Here is a 15,109-nt window from a genome sequence, read left to right as displayed (position 1 = left end):
GGATTTTGGATTAGGGGAAAGGTTTAGTGAAACCATCAAAGAAATATATAATGATACAGAAGCACAAATTATGATAAATGGAGAGAGATCAAGAAAATCTAAAATGAAAAGTGGAGTAAGGCAAGTTGCCCGCTTTCCCCTTTATTATTTACATTAGCAATGGAAGCGTTTGCAAATATGATTCGGGATCAGAAGAGATAAAGGGATATGAAATAGATTATTGCCAATGGCTCCGATATTACACTTGCCAGTTCTTTTAACACCCTTGGATGTAGCTCATCTGGAAGCCATGCCCTACGAGGAATGACTTAGGGAGCTGGGGATGTTTAGCCTGGAGAAAAGAAGGTTAAGAGGTGAAATGATAGCCCTGTTCAAATATTTGAACGGATGTCATATTGAGGAGGGAGCAAGCTTGTTTTCTGCTGCTCCAGAAACTAGGACCCAAAGCAATGGATGCAAACTGCAGGAAAAGAGATTCCACCTCAACATTAGGAGGAATTAACTGACAGTAAGGACTGTTCGACAATGGAATGCACTCCTTCCTCGGAGTGCAGTGGAGTCTCCCTCCTTGGAGGTCTTCAAGCAGAGGCTGGATGGCCATCTGTCGGGGATGCTTTGATTTGGATTTCCTGCATGGCAGAATGGGGTTGGACTGGATGGCCCTTGTGGTCTCTTCCAACTCTATGATTCTATGATTCTAGATAAAGAAGAGATAAAGTTGAATTTATTTGCTGATGATGATCCTCTGATAATGACACAGAAACCTAATGAAGCTGTAATCAAGTTATTGGAAATATTTCAGACATTTGAAAACATTTCTGGGCTTAATATTAATTAATATTAATTAATATTAATTAATATTTAATATGGATAAATCAGAGATAATGTTTATGAATACAAATTGGCCGGAACAAAAAGAAACCCAAATTGTGTCAGGATTGAAATTGGGGATTAAAAATGTGAGATATTTAGGGGTGAATTTACCAATTAAGATAGATAATATTGTACAAGGTAATTATAATCAATTAAGGGGGAAATTAATAATCAAATTTCTAAATGGACAAGTAAAAATGGGGAAATGTTAACAAAAATTAGAATGCTTAAAATGATGGTACTACGGAAGATTTCATATTTATTTCAAATGATACCAGAAATAATTCCTAGTAAAGTTTTAAAGGCGGGATACAAACCGCCATATAGTACGTCTTCTATACGTACTAGGGTTAGGAAGGGGCGGTGCTTCCGCACCCCCCAACCCTAGTATGTATAGAATACGTACAAGATGGCGGCGCCCCTTCCACATGGGGGCCGCCATGTTTACGTACTGGACGCATAGCGTCCAGACGTGTCGCGGGGGTTGTGACGTAGAGAGTGCGCCCCTGGCGCCTCGCTACGTCGCAAACACAACTCAAGAAGAAGCTCCATTTTGGAGCTTCTTTTTCGCTCCGCGCGGGAGTCGCACCGTATGGAGGCTCCGGCTCCCCCGCGGACTAACCGGTGGCGGCGGCAGACCGCCGCAAAGCAGCGGTTTGTATCCCGCCAAAGAAATAGGAAAGGTCAATATTAAAATGTATATCAGGGAATAAAAAAGCCAGACTATCTAAGGCATTATTATATGAGGATCAAAGTAATGGAGGATGGGGAGCTCCATCCCTGGACTGATATTTTGAGGCGGTTCAATGGCTAAGAATGATAGAGGCAGAATAGAACCATGATATAAAGTGGGTTGAATTAGAAAGACAGAGCAATCAAATGGAGTATGTCTCTGTCTTTAAGGGGAAAATATGGGGGAGATATGAATTTTAAACATGAGGAGACTCTGAGGGGCTGCCATTGGCTGGAATCCCAGTCCTTCCCTCCATCCCTGTCCCTGATTGGCTCGAATCCCAGTCCCTCCCTCCATCCCTGGCCCTGATTGGCTGGAATCCCCTTCCCTCCCACCATCCCTGTCCCTGATTGGCTGGAATCCCTGTCCCTCCCACAATCCCTGGCCCTGATTGGCTGGAATCCCAGTCCCTCACACGATCCCTGGCCCTGATTGGCTGGAATCCCAGTCCCTCACACGATCCCTGGCCCTGATTGGCTGGAATCCCCATCCCTCCCACCATCCCTGGCCCTGATTGGCTGGAATCCCCATCCCTCCCACCATCCCTGGCCCTGATTGGCTGGAATCCCAGTCCCTCCCACCATCCCTGGCCCTGATTGGCTGGAATCCCAGTCCCTCCCACCATCCCTGGCCCTGATTGGCTGGAATCCCCATCCCTCCCACCATCCCTGGCCCTGATTGGCTGGAATCCCCATCCCTCCCACCATCCCTGGCCCTGATTGGCTGGAATCCCTGTCCCTCCCACCATCCCTGTCCCTGATTGGCTGGAATCCCTATCCCTCCCACCATCCCTGGCCCTGATTGGCTGGAATCCCAGTCCCTCCCACCATCCCTGGCCCTGATTGGCTGGAATCCCCATCCCTCCCACCATCCCTGGCCCTGATTGGCTGGAATCCCCATCCCTCCCACCATCTGTGGCCCTGATTGGCTGGAATCCCCATCCCTCCCACCATCCGTGGCCCTGATTGGCTGGAATCCCCATCCCTCCCACCATCCCTGGCCCTGATTGGCTGGAATCCCAGTCCCTCCCACCATCCCTGGCCCTGATTGGCTAGAATCCCAGTCCCTCCCACCATCCCTGGCCCTGATTGGCTGGAATCCCCATCCCTCCCACCATCCGTGGCCCTGATTGGCTGGAATCCCCATCCCTCCCACCATCCGTGGCCCTGATTGGCTGGAATCCCAATCCCTCCCACCATCCCTGGCCCTGATTGGCTGGAATCCCAGTCCCTGCCTCCTGTTCTGGCAGCCATTTTGTGCTGCTTGTGACTGTGGGGAATAATGTTCCAGAACCTTCTCTGAGTCCTCAGTTGAACAGAGGCTTCTCTTTCTCTCCTGAGGCTCCAGAGTCAGAAGGAGGCCAGGCTCCTTGGGCCAAAAGGAAGGAAGTGTGTCTCTTTGTGTGTCTTTTGTGTGTCTTTTCTGAGAGGGTTTTTATATTACACAGCTCTGCTCCTTCTGGGGAACATGGGTTTTAAGAGGGATCATAAATGGGGAGGAGAGTTTTAATACAAGCCTTATTCTTCTTCTTCACAAACATTGGGCTTTGGCTTCTAAGAGGAGGCTTCTCCCCCCAAAAAGTATAGTTCAGTCTTTTTTTCCAAGTGTATTCCCAATGGTCTAATTCACTTGCAAAACCAAACTTTTGAGACCATCTGATCATAGTTTCTTTAATAACATTCTCTTATGTACAGATTTCAGCAATACAATTATAAAGTCTTGCTAACAAGGCATCTTTATTCGACATTATTTCTTGTTCTAGGTCAGATTCTGATTTGGCAATACCGGATTGTTTTTTATCTATTAGGAAGAGCTCTCTAATTGTCTGTCAAAGAACCATGAAAGATCCCAGCCCTGATCATTAGGATCTTATTTAAGATGAACGTACTCCCCAAAATGATTTTCCTCTTTCAAAGCTTACCTATTATAATTAGAGATGTCCCATTCAAACAATGGGAGAGAGATCTATCTAAATTTATTTGGAATGGGAAAAAGCCCAGAATTAAAATGAAAATATTGTATGATTCGGTGAATAGAGGGGGAATGGCACTTCCAAGTTTAAAATGGTACTACGAAGAATGCTCTTTAGATTGGATTCTGGATTGGGTAAGGTTAGAAAAATTCGAATTAAAATTTGGCTTACATGGATAATTAATCTATGACAAAATAGATAAAAATTTTAATAATCGTATTATCAGAAAATCTTTATTACGGATCTGGCAAAACTTTAAGAGAAAGTGGTGTCCTAAATCCCCTTATGGGCATCGACAAACGAGGCTATGTTTGGAAGGGAGCAATATAAAAAGGATGATTGAGTGACTTACAATGATATTACTAAAATGGTTGAGGGAAATAGGATTATGAAAACACCGGAGGAATTACAAGATGAGGATATTATTAGTTACTGGTTTGCCTACAGACAAATCCGGGAACGCTTTCTAGTGGATACAAAAGAGGAAGGAATTGGGGAGGGTGACCTAAATCTAGAAAAGATTATAAAAGACCCCCCCAAAAAAAACCAAATTTCAAATTTATATAAATTAATATTGGAATATGAATTAGAATCTGAAACAGTAAAAGAATTCATGATTAAATGGGCCAAAGATATAAATGAAACAATACAATTGGATGAATGGGAAAATCTTTGGAGGGGAAAAATCAAAAATATGATAAGTGTTGACATAAAAGAAAACATATCTAAGTCCATGTATCGGTGGTACCTTACCCCACTTAGATTGGCAAAAATGTTTTAAAAAAATAAAAAATTGTGTTGGAAATGTAACAAAGAGACAGGTAGCGATTTACATATTTGGTGGAATTGTCCGACAACGAAACAATTTTGGAAAAAGATACATATCGAAATGAAAAAAAATTTGGATTAAAGGGAAGACTGACCGTTAAATTTTACCTCCTAAATATATTTGACATCAAGGAATACGGTAAAGAAATACATGAAAAAGTATTATTGTACGCTTTGGCCGCAGCTAGAACTATATATGCGAAGAATTGGAAGAAAGAGGAAAGTCCTGGAGTAGAAGAATGGAGATGGAAAATGTTAGATTTGTTAGAGATGGATAAACTGACACATTTGGTTAATGACAAAATATGGAAGAATTTAATGATGAATGGGATATTTGGAAGTCATATCTGATTAGTGTGAAAGAGGATAAAATGTCTACTATAATAGAAAGATAAGAAAAAGAATTAATAGCAGTGGACATGTAAAAGCAATACTATTGACTTTTAGAATGTAGAACGTATAGAAACTGTTTAGAAAAAGGGGTGCAAGTCATAACTAAGAGTGGAAATACTTAAGGATGGATAAGCTAATAATAACAGGGGAAAGTAGAAAACGCTAATGTATTAGGATGTTTGAGTAAGATATTTCTTTTTTATATAGGAATTAATAGGGGAAAAGGGTTTTTGTAGAGTCCAGTTGAAATAATTAAGATAATAAAGAACAAATGAGATAAGTCAGTAATCTAGGAAGTAAACAACTTTATTAAGAACTGAAGAAAAATATTTTATAGGATGTAGTGGAATGTATTTTAATTAATGTGAATAAGATTGTATTGTACTTTTTTTTCTTTTAGAATGTTTAATAAAATTTATATTAAAAAAAGAAGAAGAAAAGAGACACAAAAGACCCACAAAGAGACACACTTCCTTCCTTTTGGCCCAAGGAGCCTGGCCTCCTTCTGACTCTGGAGCCTCAGGAGAGAAAGAGAAGCCTCTGTTCAACTGAGGCTCACAGAAGGTTCTGGAACATTATTCCCCACAGTCACAGGAAGCACAAAATGGCTGCCAGAACACAAAATGGCTGCCAGAACACAAAATGGCTGCCAGAACACAAAATATGAGTCTGTGGCAGGGGGCGGGGTCTTCCAGCTGCTCTGCCCCCATTGGCCAGCTTCAAAAAGAGGCGGGGCTTCTGCTTATCTATTTAGCTCTGCATGCGGAAGAGAGAGCAGCAGAGTTTTAGAGGGAGAAAGAGATAGACAGAAAGGAAGGCGAGAGAGAGAGAGAGAGAGAGAGTGGAGTGAAGCAACATCAGATAGACAAGGCCTGGAACCACTAGGCATCACTGCTGCCCTGAGGTCTGGCTGGGCCTGGCTTGGGTCTACTGCTGCTGGTGCTTTCCTTTGGCCACTGCCATTAAGGAGGGGAGGAAGAAGGCCCAGCATCCCTTCTAGGCATGGCCCACTCTCTCTGAAGGTGGGAGAGTGGGGCTCCCCAAAGGGGATTCCAATGCTTTTAATGGTGGCCCTGATGCTGTGGCAAAGATGATGATGATGATGATGATGATGATGATGATGATGATGATGATATTATCAGGTCTGGGGGAGGGATGGAGCTGCCGCCGTAATCATCATTAATGCCACCATCGCTGGGCATTCTTGTTCTGCCCCACTGTCATGGCCATGGCACAGTGCTATGGAACTCTGGGAATGTTTTTTGGTTTGGCATTTTAGGTGGTGTTAAGGTTTGGAAATCCTGTTTGGGGTCCCTTCTGACCTTGGGGCCCTTTCGTCCTCCATTTTGGGTTCCCAGAAGGCCAGAACTGCCAAGCGCTGAGGCAGAGGCAGCCATTTAGTGCTCCGGAGGCCATTTTGTGCTGCTTGTGACTGTGGGGAATATTGTTCCAGAACCTTCTCTGAGGCCTCAGTTGAACAGAGGCTTCTCTTTCTCTCCTGAGGCTCCAGAGTCAGAAGGAGGCCAGGCTCCTTGGGCCAAAAGGGAGGAAGAGTGTCTCTTTGTGTGTGTTTTGTGTCTCTTTTCTGACAGGGTTTTCTAACACAGCTCTGCTCCTTCTAGGGAACATGAGTTTTAAAAGGGATCAGAAATGGGGAGGATAGTTTTAATACAAGCCTTATTCTTATTCTTCACAAACATTGGGCTATGACTACTATCCCTGTTTTTAAAAACTTTCAATAACTGTCCAATAATTTAATGGTGTTTTATTTTGGATGGGAGGGTTAGTGTCAGGGTTTGGGAGATCATGAAACAAGTTTTTATTGTATTATATGGATATTCTTTTATTGTAAACTGCTAAAAGGTGGCCATTCTTGTGTAGTAATTGTCTTGTGATAAACTCCCACAACAGCCTTGTAAGGTAGGCTTCATAGGCTCCCAGGGCTGGAAGGGAGCCCCAAGGGCCAAACAGTCAGCCCCATTCTGCCCTCCAAGTCCTCCGAAGAGATGGCCATCCAGCCAGAGACTCCTCCAATGCACTTTGAGGCAGCATATCCCATAGATTTGCTAAGAGGTCATGGGGCCCACAGTCCCATGGGAAATGGTCCTTACTACCTCACTTTGGGAAAGGAGAATCCCTCAGCCCCTGGACTATTTACTACCAGGAGTTACTATGGCTGTGACTCAGAGGAGTTTCCTAGGCATTGTCACCTTCTGTCCTCCATTGCCATTTGTCATGTGGTCTATTCCAACTATTCCAAATAATAAACTGTATTATTATTATTTAAACCAACACTGTAATTTTTTTTCCTTCATAAAAGCACAATATATTTTCTAAGCAAAAACTAACTCTATTTTCTGGGTCCCCTTTCTTTCGTTATAATAAGCTACATACCTTTCAAACCATGAGTAATTCAATGATCAGTTGACCCCATTTCCTTTCCAAACAATCTATTACCTTTTTCCATACCTCCAAAAATTTGTACGACTTTCCATCTCTAACTTCCTTGTTAATTTGTCTATCTCCAGTCCCTCAAACAGCTTTCTCAACCACTCCTCAGTGTCCGGGACTTTCTTATTGTTCCAAGACTTCACATATGCAATTCTGGCTGTTGAAATCATACAAAATAGCACACATCCGTATTTTCTTTCCAAATCGTCATCTATCATGTTAAACAAAAATATCTCAGGCTTATTTTCCAATTCAATCTCTAATGTCTTCTTAATTATTCTATGGATTTTGGACTAATATTTTGCTGCTTTCCTGCACTTCCACCACAAATGGTATAAGGTTCCCCTCTTCCTGGGACACTTCCAGCGTTTATTACTGGTGTTCCCATATATTTTACAATTTTTTTCCAGTGTCAAATACTAGCGGTAACACATTTTATAGTATTTTTCCTTTATTTCTTGACACAAGATATAATTTATTTTTTGGGACCACATATCTTCCCATTGTTTTAAATCGCATGATCTACCGAAACCTTGTGCCCATGTTAACCTTTACAATTCCAACTTCAGTGTAATACTTTAATATACGTTTATAAAGTGCAGATATTATGACACCTTTCTTTGACCATAGCATGTCTTCTAGCTCAGATTTCTTGATACCTATCCCAGGTGTTTTTTGATTACTTTGGAACCTCTCTTTGCCTGAAATCCTTTCTGAGGCCAAAAAACCCTGAATATCTCAGGAAGGCTCTCTATCTCCCAAGGCCCCCTCCCTCCAGGACCTCCTTCCATCTTCCCCTCAGTCTCTTTCTCCCCTGAAGGCCTGAAACTGACAACAGCCAAGCGCTGAGGAAGAGGCAGCCATTTTATATTCTGGTAACTGTCTTGTGTTCCGGCGGCCATTTTGTGCTGGTTGTGACTGTGGGGAATAATGTTCCGGAACCTTCTCTGAGCCTCAGTTGAACAGAGGCTTCTCTTTCTCTCCTGAGGCTCCAGAGAGAGAAGGAAGCCAGGCTCCTTGGGCCAAAAGGAAGGCAGTGTGTCCCTTTGTGCCTCTGGCCCTCCATTTTGAAGGGAGGGAAGGAAGGAAGGAAGGAAGGAAGGAAGGAAGGAAGGAAGGAAGGAAGGCCGGCCTGTGGGGGTCTGAGGAAGGGGAGGCAGGGGATTCAGGGCCAGTGGGGAGGCTGGGCTTTGGGGGCTGGGGGAGAGAGGTGGGGAAAGAGACCCTCCCTTTGGGCCCTAGCTGGGGAGGGTCCACCGGTCCTTGTGTCCCCCTTTGGGAAAGGAGACCCTCTCAGCCCCCTGGACTCACTCCTGCCTCTCATTGCTAGGGCTGGGACTCAGATGAGTTTCCTAGGCATTGTCACCTTCTGCCCTCCATGGCCATTGGCACTGACCTTTCCCCATTGCCTTCCCTCCCTCAGCCCTGTGGACCTCCTCCTCCTTCGCACTCAGAGCAACCCTTCTCTACAGCTGAGGAGATGGCCTCTTACCCGGGAAGCTCCGGCCATAAAGGACTGCAGAAGAGCCGTTTCTGGGGCTGCAGGAATCAGGGCCTTTGTACTGAAGGCAGGCCTTTATTCCTGGAGCTGGAAGAGGACCTTTGTTTGAATGTTTCAGTCCAGGATTGCATGGAAGGGTTGCAGCTGAGAGAGTGAGGCCATACTTTGCAGGAATAAAGTCCCAAATTCAGCCTAACCTTAGTCTTTTTTCTCAGGAACTTCACCTCAGCTTCCTTCTACACTGCTTTGGGATATCTTTTGCTGGAAGTGACCCAAGTGCAGAGGCACTAGGATCCCCTGCCCACCTGATGGCTGACACAGAGGCCAAGCAGAGGGAATTGGGCTCCAAGAGGAAGAGGCTGCCAAGGTTCAACTCTTTGGTAAGCTGCCATCCTGACTATTAGTTTCATCTGTGTCACTGCTGGGCCAGCTCATGAAAGCAAGCGGAGAACATACTGTCCCAGTTTGTCAGACAGAGTCCTGCTTAATCCTCAGTCACCTCATTTTTCCAGGGGCTTTGAAAATGTCCTATTTCTCTCTCCTCCTCCCACTTTCCCCCTTCTCCTCAGGTCAGTTCAGTTGCTGCAAAATGTGTTCCAAGTTCAAAAGACATGTGCATCCCATCAATTCAAAAGCGGGGAGAGGGGAGGAGAGATGGGGGCAGGGTCTTGCCCTTGCCAGGAGTCGGAGGCAAAAGCAAATTGTTGCACCCTTCCTTGTTTGTGTGAGCTTCATCGTTAACAACTTTAGCCATCTTGTTCCCCTTCTGGTGTGGTTTGTCCACATATGTCTTGCTTTCCTCAATGTACTATATATGTTGGGATAGTCAGTATCCTAATCAATCAATAATATTCCAGAAATGGGCTAAATTATATTGTTTTTCATATTGTATATTATATTGAAAGATTAGAGACAAACTGGATCTCAAAGGCTGTAGCTCTTTGCTTGCTTGCAGAATTTAAAGTTTATTTTCTGGACTGAATTCTAAAGTGATTAAATAATATTTGGGATGAACCATGTGCTTTCCTCTCCTTTTGCTTAGTCACTCTCTGGATGAGGGCTATTTTCTATTGCAGGTGACCTTTGCGGATGTGGCGGTATATTTCACTGAGGACGAATGGAAACTGTTGACAAAGAAGCAGAAACTTATGTACAGTTCTGTGATGATGGAGAATTATGATAATGTGGCCTTTGTGGGTAAGGAACCTGAATCCATTGACCTTCCTTTGAAGACTGAGGGCCCTTTCATAATTCACTGTCAGAGTGCTTTGTTTCCACTTTAAAATTATAGAATCAAATCAACTTCCTGACAGTAAGGACTATTTGATAGTGGAACACAATCCTTCCTCGGAGTGTAGTGGAGTCTCCCTCCTTGGAGGTCTTTAAACAGAGACTGGATTGTCATCTTTCAGGGATGCTTTGATTGAGAGTTCCTGCATGGCAGGGGGTTGGACTGAATGGTCTTTGTGGTCTCTTCCAACTCTACGATTCTATGATCAGTTATGAGTAATATCTATGAAGGGAGGAAAGGGGGAACACAAAACTTGCTTTTTGTCTAATGTTTCTTTTCCATCCTGAGCTTGCTTAGCTCCATGGTTGATTCCAGAGGCCCTTTGTTACCCAAAATGCTGGAGACTGGGGAGGACACCCGCAAGTGCTGTGCTTTTAGGGGAATTTGGTACTTAGCTCAATAGAACGAGATAGTTTTACTGGGGCAACAGTGACCTCTGGATCCAGCCCAGCTATAGCAGGTCCTGAATCAAACAGTATGTCAGAGGCATTTGAAATAGGTTTTTGTGTTTCATTTAGGGGGAAAGGAAAATACACACAGACACACATACTATATATATAAGTGTTCAAGATCTAGGTAACAAAGGTGGGAGTGGTGAATAGATGTTAAAGGAATCTATTACCTATCTAGAGCTTTATTCCAATTGTTGAGGATTTGGAATGGGGACAGGTCAGTAGTTCCTGCGACAATTGGGATTGGTGAGTGCATTGAGGTGCTTAGCCAAGAAAACAAACAGAGTGTCTGTCTGTAACTGGACTGACACTGAAGAACAGCAAGTTGGGCCTGACATTTATACTGAAATTGGTGCTTGGGCAGAAACTGAGGGTTCAGGAAGGTTTATATCTCTTTAGAATATTTCCTGGGTGGGGAAAGAATGGCGTGAACACGAATTGCATGCAGTGGGTGTTTGATGCACATACCTCAGACAAAAGGGATTACCACACCGCCTCTCAGGTCCTTGTTGGCTCTGAATTTCGATCGCGTTCACAATCCAATGTACACTACAATCTGAGGGTGACGCTGCCAGATGCAGCTCAACAATAACATGGCAGAGTATGGAAGCAAATATCTAGATATAGGTATTGGCAATACACAGACCACTTTCCACACTTAAAAATAAGTCACAGACACAGTAGATTTCATTCAGGTCCTTGGAGGTTCTTTATCTTGAGTTACAAAATAATACAAATGAATAAATGAATGATTTATTATGGCACATGGCCAGCTTAAAAAAACAAACAAAGTAAAAACAAGTATCACAAAGCATCACAATACGTAAACTGCATCCTAGCAATAAGGATAAACATCAATTCATAAAATGAAATCCTAAACCTTGCAGGTAAAAATTGTCCCAAATAACTTTGAGAAATATAGACTTAAAACAGTAGACTGATTCTATGTCATAATTATTTCAAGAGACCGCAAGAGCCATCCAGTCCAATCCCCTGCCATGCAGGAAATCCAAATCAAAGTATCCCCGACAGATGGCCATCCAGCCTCTGCTTAAAGACCTCAAAGGAGGGAGATTCCACTACACTCCGAGGAAAGAGTGTGTTCCACTGTCGGACAGCCCTTACTGTCAGGAAGTTCTTCCTAATGGTGATGTGGAATCTCTTTTGCTGTAGCTTGCATCCATCGTTCCGGGTCCTAAGCTCTGGAGCAGCTAAAAACAAGCTTGCTCCCTCCTCAACATGACATCCCTTCAAATATTTAAACAGGGCCATCATATCACAACCTTCTCTTCTCTAGGCTAAACATCCCCAGCTTCCTAAGTCATTCCTCGTAGGGCATGGCTTCCTTCACCATTTTAGTTGCTCTCCTTTGGACATGCTCCAGTTTCTCCACATCCTTTTTAAACTGTGGTGCCCAGAACTGGACACAATATTCCAAGTGGGTCCTGACCAAAGCAGAATAGAGTGGCACTGTTACTTCCCTTGATCTAGACACTATACTTTTCTTGATGCAGCCTAAAATTGCATTGGCCTTTTCAGCTGCTGCGTCACACTGTTGACTCATTTTCAAGTTGTGGTCTACTTGGACTCCTAGATCTCTTTAACTCATAGTTTCATTCAGCCAGGTGTCGCCCATCCTATATCTGTGCATTTAATTTTTCCACCCTAAGTGCAGTATCTTACATTTCTCCGTGTTGAATTTCATTTTATTAGCTTTGGCCCAGCTTTCTAGTCCATTCAGGTCATCTTGAATTTTGATCCTTCCCTCTGGAGTATTAGCTACTCCTCCTAATTTGATGCCATCTGCAAATTTGATAAGTATGCTCCCAATTCTGTCATCCAAGTCATTGATAAAGATGTTGTATAGCACTGGGCCCAGGACAGAGCCCTGTAGGACCCCACTGGTCACTTCTCTCCAGGATGAAAAGGGGCCATTTTTGAGCACCCTTTGGGTTCGGCCGGTCAACCAATTACAAATCCATGTGACAGTTGCCTTGTCTAGCCCACATTTCACAAGCTTGTTTGCAAGAATGTCATGGGGAAATTTGTCAAAGGCCTTACTGAAATCAAGATATACTATATCCACAGCATTCCCTTCATCTAACAAGCTGTTAATTTTATAAAAAAAAGAGATCAGGTTTGTCTGGCATGACTTGTTTCTCTGAAACCCATGTTGACTTTTTGTGGTTATGGCATTGCTTTCTAGATGTTCAGACTCTCTGTTTAATGATCTGCTCTAGAATCTTTCCTAGTATTGATGTCAGACTAACTGGATGATATTTCATGGTTGTTTCTGCATCAGTTTCAAAAAATTTCTGCGACAAATAATCACAGTTACACAATATCTAGCAACTTCAACAGTTACCTGCTCCTAATAATGCAAATATTTGCAAGCTCTCCTCTCCAACTTCCATCAACTTCACCATCTCTTGTTCACACACCAATCCAATCCACACCGATTCGCATGTGAGCTGTATACTGTATTGGCTGTGAGTCATCTGGAGCCAAACAGCATGAAGTGACCTCTGCAGTTGGTTTGCATCATGCCTTGGGCTCTGACTCTATGGCAGTCTCACAGGAAATGATGCCAACTGTCAATCAAAGTATTTTGCACATTTTTAATGGAATATTTTTTCAACAGTCCTTTGACTATTTGCTTCCACTGATTCCCTCAAGGCAGTCCCCATCCAGTCTCTTTGCTAACTGCTATAAGTAAGGATACAATCGTTCCATGGATTTAGGGTATCTGGAACAGGATCATGCTCGGGTCACTCACACCAACTTTATTAATTTACTGTCAAATAGGGAAGGGTAAATGGGGGCTAAATCTGGGGGTAACACCCTCCTCTCTTAACTCTGATTTTCACTTATCTGTCATTGTCCTTCTTTACAGAAGAACTTGTGAGTCAAAAGAGTGTCCAAAGAGGAGAGAAGGCACATAAATGCCAGCATTGTGGAAAACGTTTTTCTGCGAAGTCACACTTAGTGAGACATCAGAGAGTCCACACAGGAGAGAAGCCATACAAATGCCAGCATTGTGGGAAAGGTTTTTCTCAGAAGTCACTCCTAATGATACATCAGAGAGTCCACACAGGAGAGAAGCCATACAAATGCCAGCATTGTGGGAAAGGTTTTTCTCAGAAGTCAGTCCTAATGACACATCAGAGAGTCCACACAGGAGAGAAGCCATACAAATGCCAGCATTGTGGGAAAGGTTTTTCTCAGATGTCACACCTTTTGGAACATCACAGGATCCACACAGGAGAGAAGCCGTACAAATGCCAGCATTGTGGGAAAGGTTTTTCTTCCAAGTCAGCCCAAGTGAGGCATCAGAGAGTCCACACAGGAGAGAAGCCATACAAATGCCAGCATTGTGGGAAATGCTTTTTTTCAAAGTCATGCCTAGTGTTACATCAGAGAGTTCACACAGGAGAGAAGCCGTACAAATGCCAGCATTGTGGGAAAGGTTTTTCTTCTAAGTCAGTCCAAGTGAGACATCAGAGAGTCCACACAGGAGAGAAGCCATACAAATGCCAGCATTGTGGGAAAGGTTTTTCTCAGAAGTCAGTCCTAATGACACATCAGAGATTCCACACAGGACAGAAGCCATACAAATGCCAGCATTGTGGGAAATGTTTTTCTTGGAAGTCAGCCCAAGTGAGGCATCAGAGAGTCCACACAGGAGAGAAGCCATACAAATGCCAGCATTGTGGGAAATGCTTTTTTTCAAAGTCATGCCTAGTGTTACATCAGAGAGTTCACACAGGAGAGAAGCCGTACAAATGCCAGCATTGTGGGAAAGGTTTTTCTTCTAAGTCAGTCCAAGTGAGACATCAGAGAGTCCACACAGGAGAGAAGACATACAAATGCCAGCATTGTGGGAAAGGTTTTTCTTTGAAGTCAAACCTAGTGAGACATCAGAGAGTCCACACAGGAAAGAAGCCATAGAAATGCCAGCAGTGTGGAAAATGCTTTTCTCGGAGGTCAGGCCTATTCAATCACCAGAGAAGCAACATAGGAGAGAAGCAACACAAATCTAAGCAGTGAACAAACATTTTTTTGTAAAGAAGGAATACAAAAATATTTTTTTCAATCCAGCGGTGCTAAGAAAAGGCCCTTATGATTTTATTTGTAAGGTTTTTCTGTCAATATGTCTGTTTATGTTTGAAATTTATGTTTTAAGTTTAGGTTTTAATTTCTATAATATAGATAATTGCTTTGGGTTATAAATTTGGCTGGGGATTATGGGTCGTGGTTTAGGTTAGTTTAGATGGGGGGGCTAGGATTTGTTGCAGCTAGCTAGAATAGCAGTGATCGCATTCGGAATTTGTGGGATGTTGGCTGAAGAAAGTTGGGGACCGGTAGTAACAGAAAGAGAGCTAGCTTCTTGGAATTTCTTTGGCAGGGAGAGATTGTGCATGTGAGAAGGATGGCAAAGTGGGGCTGGGTAATAGTGGGGATAGATGGTGGGAATTGTAGGTGGGGGCTAGGTTTGGTAGAAGGTGGAGTTTTAGGTTTTGGGGTTTCAATATATTCTTTGGCTTGGGGAGGGCAGTTCTGGCTTAAATACTGATTTTCTGACTATGTGTTTTCAATAAAGTTCTTTGCTATTTCA

The 15,109-nt window shown here is 43.3% G+C and overlaps 2 protein-coding genes and 1 pseudogene across 2 annotated transcripts in view; all 3 read left to right on the top strand.

Moving 5' to 3' along the window:
- The window catches only part of LOC149301645 (uncharacterized), a 337,309-nt gene that overhangs the window by 130,088 nt on the left and 192,112 nt on the right, over nucleotides 1-15,109 (top strand). The gene's annotated exons all lie outside the window — the stretch shown is intronic.
- Nucleotides 1-15,109, top strand: part of LOC149301646 (uncharacterized) — a 140,828-nt gene that overhangs the window by 60,804 nt on the left and 64,915 nt on the right. The gene's annotated exons all lie outside the window — the stretch shown is intronic.
- LOC149301647 (uncharacterized) lies at nucleotides 3,685-14,797 on the top strand (annotated as a pseudogene).

Source organism: Sceloporus occidentalis, unplaced genomic scaffold, assembly GCF_023333645.1.
Source record: "Sceloporus occidentalis isolate IW3139 unplaced genomic scaffold, rSceOcc1.0.p SCAF_21, whole genome shotgun sequence".
NCBI classification, from domain to species: Eukaryota; Metazoa; Chordata; class Lepidosauria; order Squamata; family Phrynosomatidae; genus Sceloporus; species Sceloporus occidentalis.
The sequence above is the reverse complement of the archived record's forward strand: the minus strand, read 5'-3'. Positions and strand labels throughout refer to the sequence as shown.